A 23,015-nucleotide genomic window follows, 5' to 3' on the forward strand; every position below is an offset into this window, starting at 1 on the left:
GGCTCGTCAAGGGCATAAAAGAAAAGGTCCTTGAGGGGCTCCTCATTAAGACCCAGTCCCTCTGCTGCACTAAGGAATTTGACCGCGAACTTCCTTAGATCAGTTCCCTGCTGGCGGAGCGCAATCAATGATTGAACACGAAGAATGCGTTCATACTGTTGGCATGAGACCGGGGGAACAAGTGGATGCTGGGACTTCCTCTGCTGAGTTTTTGACATGGTCGGATCGTTCTGTCACGGAAAACTAAGAAAACAAGGAAAACTCAAGTGCAGAGGAAAGGGATTTTTAATAAACAAAAGAACAACGTAAAACAAACACCCACGAGGGGGAAAACATTACAAAATACCAAACAACAACTTCAAACGTGAACATACCAAACGGGTCACGGGGAAACAGGAGACGTGTACAAGACAACGATCCGACACAGACTGCAAACACAAAGGAACTTATAAAAGGGACAAATCAGGCAGGTAATGAGGAACAACAGGTGGGGCAAATGAAACCAATAATAAGATAACAAGGAGGGTGGGGTCAAAACAATGACAGGAACACAAACACCACATGTGCTACACAAGACAGGACAGGCATGTGACAGTAAGAAAAGCTTGTTTATAAAAATGAACATATTGCATATTCAAAATTTATCTCACTGTTTGTTTAGCCACATTTGATCAAGAAAACCCATTTAATTATATCTATCTATCTATCTATCTATCTATCTATCTATCTATCTATCTATCTATCTATCTATCTATCTATCTATCTATCCATCCATCCATCCATCCATCCATCCATCCATCTATCATCTATCTATCTATCTATCTATCTATCCATCCATCCATCCATCCATCCATCCATCCATCCATCCATCCATCCATCCATCCATCCATCTATCTATCTATCTATCTATCTATCTATCTATCTATCTATCTATCTATCATCTATCTATCATCTATCTATCTATCTATCTATCTGTCTGTCATTTATCTATCTATATGTCTGTCTGTCTGTCTGTCTGTCTGTCTGTCTGTCTGTCTGTCTGTCTGTCTGAATTTTCATTTGACATGTAACCCATTTTTAAAACCCCAAAATAAATGTACTGTATAAATACAAATGTATTACAGTACTGTAGCAGCTGCTTTATAGGGTTGTGACGTTCCTCCATGATCAAAAATGGTTTGAAAACTAATTGTGCTGGTGGCAAATTCGGTAACACTTCAGAATAAGGTTTCATTTGTCAACATTAGCTAATGTATTAACTAACATGAACTAACAATAGGCGATCCATTTGCTACTATATTAGTTAAACTTTGTTAATGTTAGTTAAAAAGGTTTAAAAACCTTTGATTTTAATAACCTATTGTTGAAATTAATATTAACTAAGATTAATAAATGCTGGAGAAGTATTGTTCATTGATAGTTCATGTTAAAGTCTGCGTGAACCGGAAGTTGCAAACGACTTTTCTCCAGTGTTATGACGTATTTCCCAGTGAAACGGAATATTGAACAGAGGGCAGGGTTTTACTCTAGCGCTCCTCCTCTCCATCTCTGCTCATAACAGACTAACGGTTTGAGGGGAGTGGTTAAGCGTTTCCCAAACCAAGCCGTCAAACCTACGTCATCAGGGAAGGTCCTCCAATGCAGAGGGGAGGGGCATTTTCAGATTTTGATTAAAGATTACGAAGCCAAAAAAAATTTTTGTGTGGATTGACTTGCATGGATGAATTGTTCACCACAAAACGATCAATTTAGGCAAACAAAGTAAATATGGTCAATTTTGATTTCATGTGGACTTTAACCCTCTGGGCTTCTTCGCCCGAAAACGGGCGAAAACTTGAACGTTTCGAATTGTTTAATTTTTTTGCTTCATCGGATGGGGGTGAAACTTGGTGACTTTTCTTTTATTACCTATATGAACACACAAAAAAATCAAGGAGATGATTCTGATATGTTAAAGGGTCGTAAAAAAAAAAGTCACACTTAGCTTCCTCCCGCCCGAAAACGGGCGACATAGGAAATGAATGGGAAATACGAAAAAATAGGAAAACTCAGAGAAACTTTTGGTGGTACAAGCTACAGATCAGCCACTGTGCTGAAAAAAAGTGTACAGCAATGAAGGGGTGACACTCTAGAACATCAAGAGTGCAAAAAAGACACCCTCCCCCCCACACACACACACCCACACACACAAACACACACACACACACACAGAGAAATGAACTGGTAAGACTGAAACAGCAAATTTTGCCCCAAACTATATAAAAATGATATAATCATAATAACTCCAAAACTATAGCAAGGAGAGTCAAAAGGTAGGTATCGTTTGAAAGAACTCTTTTTAAATTTTTTGAAAATATAAATTACATTACATTTGGACATTGTCCCGCCAAGAAACGGTGGATAAAAGACAATATATATATATAATTTTTATTATGATTTTGCATATCTTTCATATTTGTCATGGAATAACTCAGTAAGGAAATAAGGTAGGAGGAAAATTCTTTTTTAGTGAAGTCCCCCTACATGTTAGCTGCATCTGGATAAAAAAATAATAATTTTTGGATAAAGGAATCAAAAATTACAGCATTTTGAAAAGAGACAGCCTTTTTGTACAGTCTTTGACACCCCCTCATGGGCAATTTTTTCTCCATGAAGAATATCTTGTCATAAAAGCAATAGATTATGTTAATTTTGGGCTCATTTTAATTGTAATAATATGCTGTAAAAAATGAAGTGCCATTTTCAATTATCTGAGAATGTTTCATGAGCTGTATGATGTTTTTGACACATTGCAGTACATTATTTTATAGATTATGAAAAAAAGAGAAATTCTATGTATCAGCAAATAACTCAGCAATACTTAAGAGTTTTTCAAAGTGGATACATTCACTGTAAAGTTCAGACTCTAAGCTTTCAAATGACATCAACTTTGTGTTTATCAAGGCAAGATTTTTGAAAAATATGGTAATAAATATTTTCGCAGCTAGGTGGCGCCTGCTGGCGGTACAGTTGGTTTTAGAGGGATTACTCAGCACTCGTTAGGAATTAATACATTTAATTAGATGCATTAAAAAGCTGAGATTCTAAGCTTTAAAATGATATATAATTTGTGTTGTTCCATTCAGTGGTTGATTAGTAATAAATTGTTTTCTTTCCGAATGGGAATAAATCAAATAAATAAATAAAAAAGCTATAGGCCGCCTATGGGCGGTTATAGGACATGACACAAATTAATAAATTTTGAAGCCACTAGGTGGCGCTCTTCTCACTTGAAATATTTTTTTTTTTTAGGCCTGCACTCTAATTTGATGTGAAATGTTGCATTTATTGAAAAATAAAATAAAATAAATAAAATAAAAATATATATATTAATTCTAATGGAAAAAATAGCTCATAAAAATTACATAATTAATGCAAAGTATCATAAAAAATTCTAAAAATTCTATATAATAATCAGAAAACATTATAGAACAAAACAATATTTGAATGGTTATCCTAGGACAAAGTTAAGTACAATTTTAAGGCTTCGCCCGTTTTCGGGCGGGAGGAAGCTAAGTGTGACCCACACTGTTAGACATTTCTTGTAATTTTACAGGAAATTCCTGGCTAATAGTTGCCGTAAATTTACTGTAAACAGTATACAGGACTGTTATTGTAATACTTAATACAACATCCCTACTGTAATTAATTACAATAACCATGTAAATTTACTGGTATTTGCCAGGAATTTCCTGTAATTTCACTGTAAATATTACAGCAAAATGTTATATTTACGGCAACTCAGTAGCCAGGAATTTCCTGTAATTTCACAGGACAAATCAATATACTGTAAAACATTACAAGTAAAAAGCTGTCATTTTCCGTATTGGCCAATTAAAAACACAAAAATGGTATATTTTCTTTTTTTTTTTATTAACAAACTGCAAAAATACATATTACAAAAGTATCCACTTTATCACACATAAACAAAATTTTACTTTTAAAGGGATACTTCACTTTTTTTGGAAATAGGCTCATTTTACAACTCCACCAGAGTTAAACAGTTGAGTTTTACCGTTTTCGAATCCATTCAGCCGATCTCCGGGTCTTTAGAAGAATGTCAGAGTTTTTGGTCCCATTGACTTCCATAGTATATATTTTTTCCTACTATGGAAGTCAATGGGACCAAAAACTGTCTGGTTACTGACATTCTTCTAAAGACCCGGAGATCGGCTGAATGAATTCGAAAACGGTAAAACTCAACTGTTTAACTTTGGTGGAGTTGTAAAATGAGCCTATTTCCAAAAAAAGTGGAGTATCCCTTTAATAAAAAGCTCACTTCCAGACGTCCAGGCAGCCTATCATCAGGGGGAACACGATGATATGGAACAAAGGTGTCCAGCCAGACTTGAACTGCATAGGGGAAGTCGTTCATGTTACTATCCCATCAACTCAAAGTCCAGTTTTCTTAGGAGGGTGCAAACAGGTGCGTTGAGCCTGTGTCTCCTCTCGGCTTTACTGCCCGTCTGGGAGTGGATTCCACAAAAAGCTCTGAAAACCGAGAGAGAGGAAAAAAGTTAAAGTTTTCATATCTGTTAAATAATGACAAATACTGTATAAAAAAACATAAGTAACCTACTTGCTCATAAAATAAAATGACTTTGATGTATTTATTTAACATTAACAACTTTAACCATACAATTTAATTTAATGAATTAATGAAAGTTGTAATGTTAAACTGTTGTCCGTCAGTCTCTTCTGTTTATACAAATTATGTCCTGCAGGGGAAAACCAACTCTACTATAGAACAGACACTTAACAGCAATAGCTGGGTCTCCATCCAACTTTTTAATGCACATTTTAACCATTTGAAAAAGAAATCCTGACTGGAAACGGTTAAAATTCACATAAAATATTCTAATGTGAACAAAAACTTCTATGTGGATTGACAAATTTGCATTTTTTGCAATTATATCAGGTGTTTCAAGTTGCCCTGTCAACCTTACGTTTTGATCCCACAGCTGTTCACGACTCCTAGGTGCGTGACCATTTATAATTCGCATAACAGAGTTGATTGAAATGCTCTCCAATTAGAGTTTTTTTTTTTGCAAAATTTTTATGAATGCGTTTAAAAGTTATGTTTTGATTGGATGGAAACCTATCTATTGACATCATTGCATAGAATTAGGCATGTGCCGGTATTCGGTAATGCGATAAATCGCGGTAATGAATATGCACGATATTGTTATCGTGGGCACTTCAAAATACCGTGAAAAATAATAGATCAGAATTTATATTTATAGAACGCGTATTAGCTTATTTTCCATCAACCGCTTAAACAAACATTGCGTATATGCTGCGCGAAACACGTGCGCACTCTGATGTAAACAATCCCCACATGTAGAAGCGCTGTGTGCATGCGGCTCAGTGCGCACTCTAATGTAAACAATCCTCACATGGAGAAGAAGCATGGCGGAAGGAGGCACGCTGCCGACGATCTATCCCCCTTCTAAAAGCAGAGCTGTCAACTCTACGCATTCAGCGTGAGACTCACGCAATTTACACTTTTCAAACGCTCTCGCGCCACATGCAGTTTCTCACGCAGAGAAAAATCGCGTAGCAAAGAGGACACGGAGACCGACAGACTAGACAGAGCAGGTTATTATGGTATGAAAACAATTCTCAGCTCTCATGTTCTGTCCATTTTATTACGGAATTCAGACAACAAATACTGTTTTGGTGCTTGTAAATGTGACTTGACAGATCACTGTAGGCCTCAGTTCAAGTAAACCGATCATCTGTTACTTTTTATTTAAAGATGCAGTAGGCTACAACTTACCGAAAGGTATATATGCCTCATACATAATATCGATCATTCAGTGTTTTTCAACCACGGAAAGAGGTCAATAAAACTGCAGGTGAACAATTATGTCACAGAAGGTTACATTTACCTCAGGAAAGCCATTTAATGACCAACACGTTAGTTGACTAGAAAAAAAAATAGCTATAGAGAGGAGTATTTTGCTAAATATGTGCACATTACATTTGTATTATATTTTTACTTGTGTCATAATTGTTATTATAATGAAAACCAAATTATATTTAATTAGTTAATTTTTAACCTTTAATAATACCAGCTGACAGGGCTCTCTGTATGTTTACAGCATTATGTGAGATATATTTTTTCTTGAGAAAAATTAACGTCTATCTACTGTAGCCTACCTAATATTTATCCAAAAAGTCAATACTGAATCAAGATTGAAATCAAATCCCAAGAATTGAAAGCGTGAAAATTGTGTAAAATTCTATTTAGTTACCAAATGTTTTGACAATCACTATTGTAATCCATCCATTTCTCTTGAGCAATTAAAATATCGTGATAATACCGTATACCGTGGTAAAAGCTCAATCAATTAATCGCAGCATGAAAAGTTGATACCGGCACATGCCTACATAGAATATATCATAGAACCTAACAATACTGGTAATAAGGTAATAATTCATGGGACGTTACATATGAGAATGATGGATTCACTTTACAGTAAGGGGACATGAATTATCATGAATTCATGTATAAATTCATGCATGAATTATGCATTCATATCTCATATCATCAGGAACTAACACGAGTTCAACGTTTTTCATTCATGACTTCATGAGTGAACAACACCTTAATTAAAACATTAACTAAGATGGGTAAATCATCATGAATTATGAGTTATTACGCATGATCATGATGTTTTCTTTGTTCACAGTTATGCCACTGTTTATCAGTGTTTCTAAGGACCAGTCACCACTTTAGTTGAGGGGCCACACACATGAAGTCATTGATAGATAATGCTTAGTTAATGATGACTACTGTATTTGAATGTCAACAGTTCATGTCTTCTTCAAAGCCTGCAGGTAGTTGGACAGACCCCAAAATAGACCAATCACAGCTCAGAGCACACAAATTCTGTTGACATTCAAATACAGTAGTCATCATTAACTAAGCATCATCTATCAATGACTTCATGTGTGTGGCCCCTCAACTAAAGTGGTGACTGGTCCTTAGAAACTCTGATGAACAATGTGCTAATGGTCACATAACTGTGAACAAAGAAAAGCATCACGATCATGCGTAATAAATCATAATTCATGATGATGTACTTATCTTAGTTAATTTTCAGTTAACTTAGTGTTGTTCACTCATGAAGTCATGCATGAAAAACGTTGAACTTCTGCTATTTCCTGATGATTCATGAGATATTAATGCATGAATTTATACATGAATTCATGATAATTAATGTATCCATACTGTAAAGTATTACCTCATTTTCTTTATTAGTGTGTAAACAGTTTAAACATACCTTTATATAAAGTCCCTGAGGCGTCTTTAGGATACTGCATGTTGAACACAGTAAGCAGCGAAGGTTTCAGCCACTCCATTCAAAAGACTGTTTTGGGCCCCATCACAACTGTTCCTTCTATGAACACTTGTTGCGATTATTGTCTCTCCTGAAATGCATTAACACAATATGATAATAAAAGGTGAGTAAATCATGGGGTAATTTTCATTTAAAAGTGAACTACTCTATAAAATAAGGGAAGAATATACCTTGCACAATTAAGCAAGGTGTGCTGGATAGGTCTCTCTCTCTCTGGATATCAGCAGCTGTGGCAGAGGGCTAGGCTAGGGAATAAAAAACAAACATTACCAAATGTATTACCAATTACACAAATACCAAATTAAAAATCGATTATTATTTTAGTCCATATAGTCTGCCAGGCAGCCACATGTAATTTGAGACAAACAAAATGGTTAACTTAATTTTAATACTACTGATAATTTGCTGCCTTTTCTGAAGACAAAGAGAGCATTGAAAGCTTTTCAACAGAACCCAGGCTCCGGAAAAAAAAATATTTTATGACGATGCTGGTTGGATTTAGTTGCGCACGCGCAGTTTATTTTAGATACAGACAGTTACAGAGATGGTCCTCAATGCAGAACATGAAATCCACGGGGAGGAGTCGGATCCAGATCCAACTCCTCCCACCTTACATACCTAAACCTACCAATCTCCACCCCCTGATCCCTAAACCCACCCCTAAACCTACCAATCTCCACCCCTTATACAAGATCCAACTCCTCCCCCCGGATCTTGTGTACTGCATTGAGGTGCTACTGGAGTTACATGACTGCTCTTCCAACCTGGTTTGCCAAGCACAAAGTAATGTTATAACATATGAGCATACCAGATGCTATATTCAGCTTATCTCACAGTTATAGCTGACTCGCATAATTAAAGATACCAGCATTGTCGTTTAATTAAAGCCCATATTTCAAGTAAAATTTGCTTGTGTTTATTCAGTGACCGTAAAATCTACAAACTTCGTTTATGCTAGTGTGCAAACCACGGCTTCAAGACCCCCGATTACAAGACAGCAAAGCAGAAGTCCTAATAATGTTACGACAGCCTGTCCAGTAGCATGTGTAATCAATGCAATAATAACCTGAGCTAACTGATCGGGCTAACGTTAATGCTTATTTTTAACAGTCTGGGCTAGCTGCTAACATTATTTGAGCTATCGTCATTGTGGTGGTTTTCCATTAACGTTAGGCTACGTTACAAGCTCAGCTCTACTCGATTCTACTCACCATGTTTGTTTTTCCATTGAAAATAGTGCCGTGTATCTGCATGTGGTAACGTTACCATTTTCTTTATGGATTGAGTAACTTAAAGAAGACGCCGCTTCACCGCGGTCAGTTCAGGTTTATAACGTCGTTACCCGGGAGTGAGCGGGGCGAGTTGAGCTAACGTTATATCTAACATTACTCTAGCTAATGTTACTGAAATATACCAAGCGAAAAATTGTGAATATCTCGTACCTTGTAGCTGCATGTGGTAACTTTTTTCCGTATGGGTTGAGTAAGAAGACGCCACTTCACCGCGGTCAGTTCATGGTGTTGTTTTACCGGGAGTGAGCGAGTCGAGTCGGGGCGAACGTCACAGAAGCTAATGTCACTGAAATATACCAAACGAAACAATCACCACTCATATGACCGGTATTAATATATCCATAGACTTATAAAAATAGATTTCATGTTAACGTTTCATACCTGAGATGTGTTCCTTCCAAAAGCTGCTTCTTCCAAAAGTGTTTGATTCTGGTGCCGTTGGCCGCCGCGGTACCGCGCAATTTCAAAATTCAAATCGCAGCAATCCCACAATGCTATGCGGTGGCTGTAAAATAATGCTTCTACAGTGTAGTTACAACAAAATTACAGGACTGTCCATAAATTTCCCGTCATGCATTTGTATTTACAATAAAAACATGAATACAATATGTTGTTGTAAATTTTATTGTAAAAATTACATCAATTGCTAACAGTGCAATTATGAAGAAGCCCAGAGGGTTAACTAATGAAGTTAACTAATGAACTTATTTCATTACAATGGCAAGTCATTTGCCAATTTAGCAGACATTACAAACAGTACATGTTGGATATTTATGGAATATACATGCATGTCTGACAGATTGTGAATGGACATTTGACATGTGAAGGCTCACACGATAAAAGAATGTTTAGGAGTTGTTAAGAGTTTGACAATTTCACAGAGATCAGCTCATCTGTTTTAATCAACAAAACAGCACTACATCTCTCTCTCTCTCTCTCTCTCTCTCTCTCTCTCTCTCTCTCTCTCTCTCTCTCTCTCACACACACACACACAGGATCCCGTCAATCTCTTTGCGAGAGTGGACTTACCTGACTACTCACCACCTTCTTTATCCTCTTCAAGCTCATTCCTTCAGACCCGATGATCATTGCATCCTGCCAAGCAAAAGACTTGTCGGTTAAGTGAGACTATCTGCTTATGCTCTTCACTTACCTGTTTGATGATCCAAGAGATCGCAACCAACCTGTAAAAAAAGACCTACGATGTTTACCTCGGTGTCTCCTCTCCTGTTTCATGACATGCACATGTGCCAAAACAATTGCAATTTGCTTAGCTTTTTTTTAGTCGCTTTTGTACTTTCTTGAATCATCCGTAAAATTTGCAAACCAGTAAGTTCATTTCTGACACAATTCACACAAACTAAACAGCATGTATTACCAGCAAAAGCCTGCTATTTATCAATGAAGATATCAGTGCCATCAAAATGACAAGTCCTTGCATCATTGTTCATAAACAAGATAGTCAAATTGTTTAGCCACATTGTCAATATAACAGTGTACTCTGTGTGTATTTTCAGATGTAAACTATGGCTATGATTTTGATGACATTGATTGAAAATGCACAAGACTGCACTTTTCCTGTATGGCATATATCAATTTTAACAGTACAAATTTACACATTACTCTGTGGGATATTGATTGAGACTGGACAGGATTCACAGCTTTTACTGTTGGTCTGGCAACAAATTACAGTACTATGTCATTGTGATAAAGACAAGACTTCACTGTACTTTACTTGTGTGTGTGATGTATATTTATTACACACTGTCAAATGCATGTGTAATATGCTAAGTGTAAAAATGCTACGGTAATAAGAAACATTACAATAAGTATCTATTATAGTATACAGATAACATTGTCGAAATACACACATGTTCTGTCTATGAAATGCTCGAATTATTGAGGAAATGGTTGTTCTCCCAACATTCGGTTGCACCTTTTGACCCCCCTCGGCCTTTGTAAGCTCATGATTGAGAACAGGGTCCTCAATAGTGGTTCTTATTTCATCAGAAACTTCCTCTGTTTTGCCTCCGTACCCTTCCACCACACATCCTTCATCCTCTTCTTCTTCCCGGCTGTTGACCCTGATCATTGTTGTTCTTTCATTCTAAGAAATTTCAACTCTTTGTTATGCTCTATGCTTTTGCTTTCCAATTGAAGATTCATGCATCCATCTCTGAGCTATTTTAGAGAACTGGTTGATCATTGATTGATCCAATGCTTTGCATTTCCCTTCATTAAGGAAATTCATTTTTCACCTCTGCAAATCATCAATCATCAAAAGTCTAATGGAAATGCATAGAATATACTTGATGCATTATGAGAACAGTTCAACTATTTAGCATTTAATGACTTATGCCAGGGATAGGTAACTCCGGTCCTGGAGGGCCACTGTCCTGCAGAGTTTAGCTTCAGCCCTGATAAAAACTCACCTGGCTGTATCTATCTAGTAATCCTGAACACATTGATTGCCTTGTTCAGGTGTGTTGTTGGAGCTAAACTCTGCAGGACAGTGGCCCTCCAGGACCGGAGTTGCCTATCCCTGACTTATGCAATGAACTAATGCCTAGATGTTTTGAGGGGTAAGACTAACAGAGAACCAGTATACTCAATTTTGAGCAACATGACATAAGCAGTTGATAATGAAGGAAACAGCAGACAACTGTACTTAATTGTGATGATCCAAGGGGCTGTGGTGCTTTGTTTTGCCAGTAGGTGTCTCTGGGTAACACTTTTTGTGTCTTCAGGTTAATTGCTGTGTAGCAGGTGTGGAGAATTGGTTGATTAACCATGCTGCTTATAAGATGCTGGCTTTCTCACCCTCGAGGAAAAACAATTGGGCTTGGTCTCTGCTGGTCTCGTTGCTTGGTGGACATGCTGACGTTTCACTCTCTCCAGTCCAGGGCTTGATGTTGTTGTTTGTATCTTTAATTTTTGTCTTTTACTTTAAATGTAGTTATGTCTGTTTTTTCTTGATTAAATATTAAATGTTTTAAATTTGATTATGTGTTTGGCCTCCCCATTCATGTTATTGCTCCTTAAGGGGTTGTAACATATGGGGGCTAGTCCGGGATTAACTAAATTGGCTTAGGGTTTGGATAATTCTTTAATTAGAATTATGATTTGGACAATTCTTTAATTAGAGTTGTGATTTGGATGATTCTTTAATTAGAATTATGATTTGGATGATTCTTTAATTAGAATTATGATTTGGACAATTCTTTAATTAGAGTTGTGATTTGGATGATTCTTTAATTAGAATTATAATTTGGATAATTCTTTAATTAGAATTATAATTTGGACGATTCTTTAATTAGAATTGTGATTTGGGTAATTCTTTAGAATTACAGTTTGGTTTATTCTTTAGGTAAAATTATTGGTTGGGTAAAATAAGTTTTGGGGAGTGCCATATGAAAATTTTTGTTTTGATTAGTGGTTTTTGGACTGGAGAGAGAGAGTTAGAATTGTCCAATAGTTACACTAAATTGCTCAGATGTTGCGGTTTAGACTGCATAAGCCAAAAATAACCCCGTGTTAGGCTGAAGAGCGCTTAACGCTTTTTGTTATTTTAGTTTGTTATTTTAGTTTGTTGTTTTTGGTGCGTCGGACGCGGGTAGACTGGTTAGCAGTTGAGCTGCATGTGGGCGTGCCGAAGACCAGGGTTGAGCATAATTAGTTGTGTGTATATTATTTAGATACGGGGTGGCTTTAACAAATTTTTCTGGCAGTTGAAGTGTGACCTGTTGGCTTTTGGTGAGTATTATATACTTTATTGTTCAAACGTTCTTTTAGTAACAAAGAAAAATTCAAATGGATTTGTTACAGGATTTTATTGTTGCTCCTACGATGGGTAAGTTAGAGCGTCTTTCAAAAGAGCAATTAAAGTAGCCAAACATTTCGAGTTTGAATTGGCTTTAACAAAAAGTACTAAGGTAAAACCTCTGCGAGGGGCTGTAGAGGAGAAATTAAGAGAGATGTTGGTTTTGACTTCAGAGTCACAGTCTGATGAGGAGGTGATACCTGAAGGTACTTCGACACCTTATGCGTTGTTAGACCCTAAAAGGTTAACCTATGAGCAACAGTTAGAAATCCTTAAGACACAAAATAAAGAACGTGAATTGGACAGAATTTGTGTTACAGAAATTGAAAAGCCAAGAGCGAGAACAAGAACGCAAATTTGAAACTTGTAGAATGCAACAAAAAATGGAAGAGGTGAAATTAGCTCCGGAGGCGGAACATCTTTGAAAATTGTGCACTTTATTTACTCGTCTTGAGATCGCAAAGTTGACTGTAAATTTAGCGAAATGTGAATTTGCACGTGCCACTGTGGTTTATTTGGGAAATGTGGTAGGACAAGGTAAAGTCTGTCCTGTCCGGGCAAAGGTCCATGCCATTAAGTTCCCAGTTCCTTCTACGAAGAAAGAGTTGATGAGATTTTTAGGAATGATTGGGTACTATCGAAAATTCTGTGAAAATTTCTCAACAGTGGTTGCTCCTTTAACAGATTTGTTAAAAGACAAACGGAAATATGAATGGTCCTCAATTTGTCAACATGCTTTTGATAATGCCAAACTGTTGCTGAGTTCTGCTCCCGTATTAACAGCACCTTGTTGGGACCGTCCTATGAAGGTAAAATTATGCCATAAAGTATTGCATGCGCAGGGTAAGATTTGTGAAAGTGTACATAAGTTTGCAAGCGTAAATTAAATTTGCATGCGCAAGAGAAGATTTGTAAAGGTGTAAATCGCCTTTCAAGTGTAAGAAAAAAATATTTGCAGCATTTCACTGTTACTCGTAAGTGTAATTCATGTATTGTGAAGCTGCAGCTTCATGCTAACGCAAAATAAATATGATCTGTATTCCTCTGACTTCCATTTTTCCGCGCTTACACTTTTGGCACGGTTTTTACGCTCAAATACGGCCAAAAGTATTGCAGGCCCGTGAACAGCAATTTGCGACCGAAAACAACAGAGTTAGGAACTGCAAAACAGATTCACTGCATAATATCAAACTTTGTGTAAAAAAATAAACTGTTGCAAATGTCTAAATGTGTGCATAGGGCAACAAAGTTCCCGAAATAACCCGATTTGTACAGTTACGTCTTTCTTTTACCTGCGCTTCCAGTTTTGGCACGATTCTCTCACTCACTGAGTTTTGCAAGCGCGAAGAGGAGGGCGGGACCACCTTCATCATTTAGCCAATCAGATGAGCTTCTCGCTGACTCTAGGTTTACTCTTATCTGATTGGTTCAATAAACACGCCAGTCACCAGAACACATCTTTATCTTCATTTGGCTCAGAAACCTTCTGGTTGCCGAAATGGTACTTTTAATGCACACATACATGTTAAATAAATAGATAAATAGATAAATAAATAAATAAATAAATAAGTCATGATTGCTTAATAACCTGTGCATCATTAGGCTGATTAAAGCTGACTAACATTCATACTGAATTTCAAGCTGGTGTTAACGTTACAGGATTGAAATGTGATATATTATATAGGCTAATCTGTTACACCACTGAGCAGATGTTAAACTTTACAATCAAAACATTTAATACCCATTCTTTATGTAATAATACAATTCTGATGCAGTGTTTTTCACATCATGTCTCTGTTCGTGGCATTTAACACTCAATTACATATTTTGAAATATTGTCTTGGTAGCACTGTCAATATTGATTCTGACTTAGTGATTACTTTCGTGTGACTGATCAAGCTATTATATGTAGCTAGTATAAATAACAAAATGCTTTCTCTGTGTCCAGATTTGACTGTAATGAAAAACTGATACTAAATCAACATAAACTCAACTTTGACAAAAAGTAACTAATTATGTCTGAATAAAAACCCAGCAACAGGGAATATACAGCATCTTGATATGTTCATATATAGGGCTATACAGCCATCTAGTGGTTACACGATGGCATTGCAAGTGATAAATGGTACATAATTTAGAGATGCTCTTAAATACACGAAAAAAATATAATTGTAACATAATAATAGTGGAATCCTCCCAATCAGTAGACAGGTGAAATTATGCATGCAGTAGTTCAGATAAAAAAAAAAAATTCTTAACACACCAGCTCGAAATTCAGTATGGACTCATATAGTCATCCTAATGGACTGGTGCACAGCTTATTAAGCAATCATGACTTATTTGTTTATTTATTTGTTTATCTATTTATTTAACATGTATGTGTGCATTAAAAGTACCATTTCGGCAACCAGAAGGTTTCTGAGCCAAATGAAGATAAAGATGTGTTCTGGTGACTGGCGTGTTTATTGAACCAATCAGATAAGAGTAAACCTAGAGTCAGCGAGAAGCTCATCTGATTGGCTAAATGATGAAGGTGGTCCCGCCCTCCTCTTCGCGCTTGCAAAACTCAATGAGTGAGAGAATCGTCAATCGTGCCAAAACTGGAAGCGCAGGTAAAAGAAAGACGTAACTGTACAAATCGGGTTATTTCGGGAACTTTGTTGCCCTATGCACACATTTAGACATTTGCAACAGTTTATTTTTTACACAAAGTTTGATTTTATGCAGTGAATCTGTTTTGCAGTTCCTAACTCTGTTGTTTTCGGTCGCAAATTGCTGTTCACGGGCCTGCAATACTTTTGGCCGTATTTGAGCGTAAAAACCGTGCCAAAAGTGTAAGCGCGGAAAAATGGAAGTCAGAGGAATACAGATCATATTTATTTTGCGTTAGCATGAAGCTGCAGCTTCACAATACATGAATTACACTTACGAGTAACAGTGAAATGCTGCAAATATTTTTTTCTTACACTTGAAAGGCGATTTACACCTTTACAAATCTTCTCTTGCGCATGCAAATTTAATTTACGCTTGCAATCTTATGTACACTTTCACAAATCTTACCCTGCGCATGCAATACTTTATGGCATAATTTTACCTTCATACTGTCCTTTCTATTTAAAGGTAGACGCGAGTGGGCTGGGTGCTGGAGCTGCATTATTGCAGAAAGATGACAACGGCATTGATCGGCCAATTAGCTTCTTTTCTAAGAAGTTTAATTTGTGCCAGAGAAATTATTCAACTATTGAAAAAGAGTTGTTGGCATTAATTTGGGCTTTACAGCATTTCGACGTGTATGTGGGGGGAGGTTCTGTATCTCTGGTAGTATTTACAGACCACAACCCTCTTACCTTCTTACAGTCCTTATAGTCCAAATCAACGACTTATTCGTTGGGCTTTATTCTTGCAGTCTTATAGCCTCGATATTCGTCATATAAAAGGGGTAGATAATATTATGGCGTATACCTTGTCACAAGCTCCATTGAACGAGTAACCCATTACAATTTTGTTGGTTCTTGTCCTTTTTCACCTCATTTATGTTCTCAAGGCGCCTGAGAGCATTGCGAGGTGGAGTTGATAAAGGGTAGGTGGTGAATGAGAGAGGGTAAGTGGAATCAATAATTTTGTTTGATTTTTAAACTTGATTAAATCTCATCTTGTGAATTAGATTATGTTTTGTATTATGTTTACAGAGTACCTTTTATAAGGGCCTCTGTATTTGGGAGGGAGGTGTGATGATCCAAGGGGCTGTGGTGCTTTGTTTTGCCAGTAGGTGTCTCTGGGTAACACTTTTTGTGTCTTCAGGTTAATTGCTGTGTAGCAGGTGTGGAGAATTGGTTGATTAACCATGCTGCTTATAAGATGCTGGCTTTCTCACCCTCGAGGAAAAACAATTGGGCTTGGTCTCTGCTGGTCTCGTTGCTTGGTGGACATGCTGACGTTTCACTCTCTCCAGTCCAGGGCTTGATGTTGTTGTTTGTATCTTTAATTTTTGTCTTTTACTTTAAATGTAGTTATGTCTGTTTTTTCTTGATTAAATATTAAATGTTTTAAATTTGATTATGTGTTTGGCCTCCCCATTCATGTTATTGCTCCTTAAGGGGTTGTAACATAATGTATTGCAATTTGATTCAAAACAATGAGAAATTGCTTTTATGATGTGCACAAGTGACTAAATGATGTGGAGGTTGAACAAATTTTGAGAATTTCAGAAAAGCGACTAAGTCAATACGAAATTCAAATCTGATGTGAACAAGAAACTAATTGTTCAGAAATCTGAACTTATTGTTTTGAGAGAAAAAAAAATCTTAAGAATTGAGCCAAAGCGATTGAGGCAAAACTGGAATGTATTTTCACATGTTTGTACAGTAGGAAACTATTATGTCTTTTTAATACTTTTATTTTATGAGATTCACCCACAAGCACCTTTATAGTACTGACAATTTAATGTTTACGATTGAACCGATTAATTTCCATTTGCTTTTGCAAATGCTTGAGCTTACTGAATTTGAATGTTTATGCAGATTGCACTTATAAAGAGTTTCAGAGCGCATAAAATAATTGACAATGGAGCACAAGTATTCACTGTAGACATTTCCATTACTGGTAGTCATAAATTTGAATTCCCCCCTACTCAAAAAAATGTAGTTAGTAGCACATTTTGACAGAGTGAAGCCTAATGGCCAGTAACCCATGTCAATATTCTCTGTTTGTTGTCTATAGATCTAACGTGTGCTCTTGTGGATTCAGCACAAAGGCCAGACAACAGGAGTGAAATGCAATCAGCTTCATTGACCGGCTCATTCGTCCCCAGCCAGACAGGAATGATCCCGGGCCACAAGCGTGGCAGAACCACATCACACGTCATTGAGTCTCTTCAGGCAATGACGGTTAATGAAGAAAAGGAGAGAAAAGCATTTAAGGTTATTCCTTCTAAAAACTGGTTTGCCATTTTCTGCAATGTCTGTTTTTGTAAATGATGAAACTTTCACCTGAAAATGCACTAAAGAAAAGACATATTCAGACCAGAATATCAGACTCTTTTCTGGCCACCTAGCAACCAGAACAATCTAAACACCATAGCAATTGCATAGCAACACATAAGCAACAACATAACAACACCCTGACAACCACATTTTCAAATGTGAAGGTCAAAATGGATTTTTTGTTTGTCATCTATGCATCACCCTGTTTCTATGTGTCCACACTGCTCTTTAAAGCAGCTGCTGCATTCATCCATCACGTCTCTTATTGATTAAGTCATTTGACCCGGCTGAGTATCTTCTTCAGCTAGACATTATGGCTGTATGTATACTGAAAGCTTGATTCTCCCATTGGCAGCTGAAGGCAAGAATAATGTCAGCATGGGTATTTCCAACAATGCACCATTCCTGTACTTGACATCATTCAGCACATCGCCATGTGAAGCTGCTACAGCAGAGATGGTCTTATTATTGGGAGATTCGAGGGTCCGTGGCTCTACCATTGGATAATACACAACGGCTAAAGGATTATGTGGTGAAGTAAATGCTACAGAAAAAAACTAATGTGATTTCTACCTGAAAAGTTAGTTCAGGCAAGAATTTTAAAAACAAACTAAATTCTATATTAGTACTCAATTTTAGTTAAAAATGAAGAAAAACCTATTCAACTTTCTGATACTGGTGTTCCCATCATGCAATGGGACATGAATAATTAATAAGGTTGCATTTTTCACTATTTTATCATTGTTTTTGTTTTTTGGTTTATTAACTTATTGTTTTGTGACAGTATCTACTCAGCTCAAAATTACACATTCATACTCAAAAATGACTATTGAGATCTCCCTTTTTGGGTCAGTAACACATTTCTTCTTTCATATGTTACCCACTCAATATTTACTGTATTGTTACTTAGATATTGAGAGTAAAGCATAAAAGTGTGGCTTAGTGTTATATTTTTTGAGTAAAAAAGTAAAGTTTTAGCAAAGTAAACTTCAAATATTATTCAACAAACTTTTACTGGTCAAGTTAGTTACTTATTTTCTTTGTTAATTTTACTTAATTCCATAAGTGAAATTTACTTTGAAAAAAGAAAAAGTCAGTAAATTTTACTCATTTTTTCAGTGCAGCCTTGACGTCATTGAATTTCTTCAGAATTGTGTGACAGTCAATCACTGTTTGCGGATACCATAGATATGAATGAAAAGTGCCATAAACTGAATCGTACCTGTCACACAATTATCCTTATCATCTAAAAACAGATCAATTCAAAATAAAAGTTTAAGAGCAAACTTGTTGAAGATTGGCCAATGGGCTGTCAATTAATTAAATGATAAGTTATTTCCTCACAAAAGCAGTTTATTCAGCGTATAATTCTTTCCTGTCTTCTTTCCTGTGTTCCGCAGCGTTGGTGTTGCCCTTTTTTTTTGTTAACCTTGCAGGCTTGCCTTGAAGTGGCTTGGGCTACAGCTCCTTGTTCTGCTACAGGTTGCATGACGTATAGCCAGAGTATTTGGCTTCAAGAGTATTTGGCTTCAGGATTCAAAATGTTCAAATTAGAATCTTTCATTTCAAAATAAAGTTCATGTAATCAACCCATTAGTTGGTGGAGAAAACAAGTTTCTTTATCTCAAGTCTCATTAACATAATTAGTGAGAGAAAGTGCGCTGCTTTCTCTCCTTAAAGTGATACAGGTAATTTACCTAAAAATGAAATTATTCTCATGTTGTCCCCTCAGAACAAAACAAGAGATCTCAAAAGAAGATATCTCAGGAGGATATGGGGTCAAAACAACACTGGACCTCTTCCTCATTGGCTTCCATTCTATGGCCAAAAGCACTGAGGTGATTTTTGAAATATTTTCTTTGTGTTTTCACAGAAGATAGAAAGTCATACAGGCATGAAATATGACAATATAATGAGTGAATGTGCTATGGTGCTTCCAATGTAATTCATATTCATATGAAAGCACTGTGCTTTCTCCTGACAATTCTGAGTCACCGGATCCCGAGGATTATTCAGCACAGCCGTCAGATTTAGTGAACCCCAGTGATTCACTCAGGTCCTGTGGGTTTTACTCATGCAGACGCACCTGCAGCGAGAGCAGACCAGTCCTTTCAACCTGCATGTCTGCTCAGAAAGCCTTTCTTTATCGGTGACGAGAACACAAGCAGAAATAGACAGAATACAGACTGGGTTACATCAGGGGGGAAGCAGATTTTTCCTTTTTTCTCCAAATGTTTTTCATCCTCAGAGCAGGATCAGTCCACGTGATTGGTGGATGTTGTTGTCTGGTTCATCAACGAGGATCAAGCTGGGCTCAAATGCTGGTGCTGGAAGCATGTACACTTTTATTGCATTAAAAAATATATTTAACCTTTTCTCACAGGAGACTGATAACAATGCTTTGCATAAATGACTGAAACTGGGACTTGCCCTGCTACCACATTGAAAGATTAAAACAAATACTGCACATTTTATGTAAATTTGTTGATTCAATCATTTCTATACGGAGTTATTCATTTATTCATATTATTACTTAGGAATGCATTACAGTCATGTTTAAAAGGTACACTATGTAACTTTTGGCCCTCTAGCGTTTAAAAAACAAAACTGCATGCACTTTGCGGAAGAACATTGTTTTGGTTGTGCTTCGGCTTTGCGTGACTGTGCCGATGAATATGACCCTTCACAATAGATAATGCTTTACAATGAACTCCAGAGAGCTACATATGGCAATTTATCTGTTTATTAAAATACCTTACTCACCAGCTGAGTAAAAACACCATCTCTGCGTCACTTTTACAACATAAAATCCCTCAGTTCTCACCGTCTCTGAAAAGCAAAGCCAATGTTGACAAGCCTATGTGAGCTCTGTCATGTTCTCTTTTTGCCAGAAGACGCTCCTCTGTTCGGCTTTTCTTTAAAAAGGGTGATTCCCCAGAGGTTCGAGATTTAGCTGCTCCATGCATGTCAACATTTCTCGCTTGTTGTGACAACTAACCTATGGCACTCCCACGTCATACACGCGTCAAAGTAGCCGGAGCTACTTTTCTCTATTTATGGACAGTGTTGGGGAAAGTTACTTTTAAAAGTAATGCATTACAATATTGCGTTACTCCCCAAAAAAGTAACTAATTGCATTACTTAGTTACTTTTTATGAAAAGTAATGTGTTACGTTACTTTTACGTTACTTTTTCTTCTCACCTGGGCTGGGCTTGCTTGTTTGTTTTTTTTAATAACAAGACCAACAAAAAAGTTATATTTTTGGCAAATGTTAAGGCCCTTTCACACCAAAAGTGAACTGAATAAGCCTCAGGCTGAAGGAAATGTATATTTACGCTTGTACAGTAAAGGGTGCCGCTCAAACTAACCTTTCAGCTGCGCTGCTGTTCTGGATTAAAGAACAAATAATATACAGGAGAAGGAAGTTCAACAATCTTATTTCTAAATCTTATAAAGTAATTTTTGCTTATTAGTATGGTTGAATTAGATCATTGAAGGTCAGCAGCAAAGACATTAATAAAGTGAGATTAAATTCACAAAGTATATTTGTGTAATTTAATAGTTAATTATAAAAGTTGAGTAAAATTCTGAGATTGCATTTTACTGTTTTTATTTATTTTGAGCAGTGAGATGAGTAAGTTCACATTTACTCTAGAACTACAATAACCATCATGTTTACACAGCGCACACACCACCACCTCACTTTGTTTCTCTCAACATGGGGACAGGAGAGCTGTCAGTCAAGAAATGTGAAAAAGTAACTAGCGTTACTTATTTGGAAAAGTAACTTAGATATTTTATTGCAAATTGAAAAAGTAATGCATTACTTTACTAGTTACTTGAAAAAGTAATCTGATTACGTAACTCAAGTTACTTGTAATGAGTTACCCCAACACTGTTTATGGAAATGACAAGACACGCACAGTTGAGTGATGTATGTACGCACTTTCCTGCAAAAACCATCCCAACCGGTCTAAAATATAACTTATAATAGGCATGGTGAATCAGGGTAAGATAAAAAACATGTTGTGGAGGAAGAATTGATGATGCATTGACTCATTATTTAAATTTCAGTATCAGACATCTTAAAGGCACAGTCCTCAAAAATTAAAAGTGGACAGATGTGGTCACCATTCACCTTCACTGTATAGAAAAGAGCAGCGTGGACGTCCTGCAAGAAAACTTATTTGTTTCACACAAGGATGAACAGGTTTGGAATGATATGAGGGTGAGTAAATGGTGACAGAATAAGTTGGATATATACATCGTACTTTACCTGCATAGAGTACCTACAGTATACTCATGTAAAGCAATAAATCCTATTAAGCAAATCTCAACTGCTTGATTGTTTATATCATCTCAAAATGTAACTATATTTACATCCAGCTCTAATCTGCTAAATGCGACTATGATGAAAATATAAAACAGGAATGTTCAATCCTGCTCCTGGAGGGCCACTGTCTCCAATTAACTCCAATTAAACACACCAGAACCAGCTGATCAAGTTTACTACTGTAGGCATACTAGAACCTTTAGCTGTCTCATTTTGAAGGCTGTATCCTCGGAGGTCGCATTTGTCCGCCGCATACGTCATAAAGAATGCTTAATTTCAGAACAGTAACTATTATAAAATTGACTGTTATAGGGAAGCATATATTGTTGTGATTTCTTTTGGAATGTAGTGGTCAGTTTACTGAAATGAAGCAGCCTTCGAAATGTGACCTCCGGAGGACGCAGCCTTCGAAATGAGACCCAGCTATGGTGAATGTGATTTCACCAAGTGCAACATGTTCCTGGATCAACATCTTTGTTGATCCTGGAACAACATTCCAGTCTATCAATCAGATTTGAGGGACAAGTTTACAGTTTATGTCAAGTTTAGGCTTACAAGCAAGTTTAGGTGCTTCAGTTTTATTCATCTATAATTTCCCTCGGATTTTAGGGATAATTTATGGGTATAGGGCTAGGTTTATATCTATAGAATATATCTATAAAATATCTATAGAAATATCTATAGAAGCTTCCAGGAAGGTGTGTTAGGCAAGTTGGAGCTAAACTATGTAGTACAGTGGCCCTCAGGACCCACTTTGGACTTTGGACACCCACTGTAAAAAAAATCCCGTAAAAAAACGGTAAATCTCTGGCAGCAAAGTTTCCAGACGGATTCCGTTAAATTACAGCAAATAACCATTTCACAAAATTACAGGCAAAAACCATAAAAATACAGAATTGATAAAAAACAGGCATTCACTGTATAATGACAAAACGGTAAAATTCTGTAAAAAAAAAAAAAACAAACCATTGCCTGTAAAATTACACTTTTTTTACAGTACATTAACATCATGACTTTCTGTAAATAAATACAAATACATTTGACTTGTTGACTGTGAAAACAGAGGTACCATTTCCAATGAAATTTACTTGAAATGTTGAAGCCAATTAAAATGAATGTGAGCAAAATGATATACACAACAGTTTTCCAATTGCTTAATTAGCCAAGACTGAAAAAAGTAA

General features: G+C 36.6%; 1 long non-coding RNA gene across 1 annotated transcript; it reads right to left on the reverse strand.

Annotated features, from left to right (window-relative positions):
• Nucleotides 1-7,341: 7,341 nt before the first annotated feature.
• LOC308707528 lies at nt 7,342-8,954 on the reverse strand. The gene is made up of 3 exons (XR_014032181.1): nt 8,849-8,954; nt 7,577-7,651; nt 7,342-7,476 (listed from the first exon to the last, which is right to left on the reverse strand). It is a non-coding gene; the product is annotated as an uncharacterized lncRNA (long non-coding RNA).
• Nucleotides 8,955-23,015: the final 14,061 nt, after the last annotated feature.

Source organism: Scardinius erythrophthalmus (genome assembly GCF_964197995.2).
Source record: "Scardinius erythrophthalmus genome assembly, chromosome: 19".
Lineage (NCBI taxonomy): Eukaryota > Metazoa > Chordata > Actinopteri > Cypriniformes > Leuciscidae > Scardinius > Scardinius erythrophthalmus.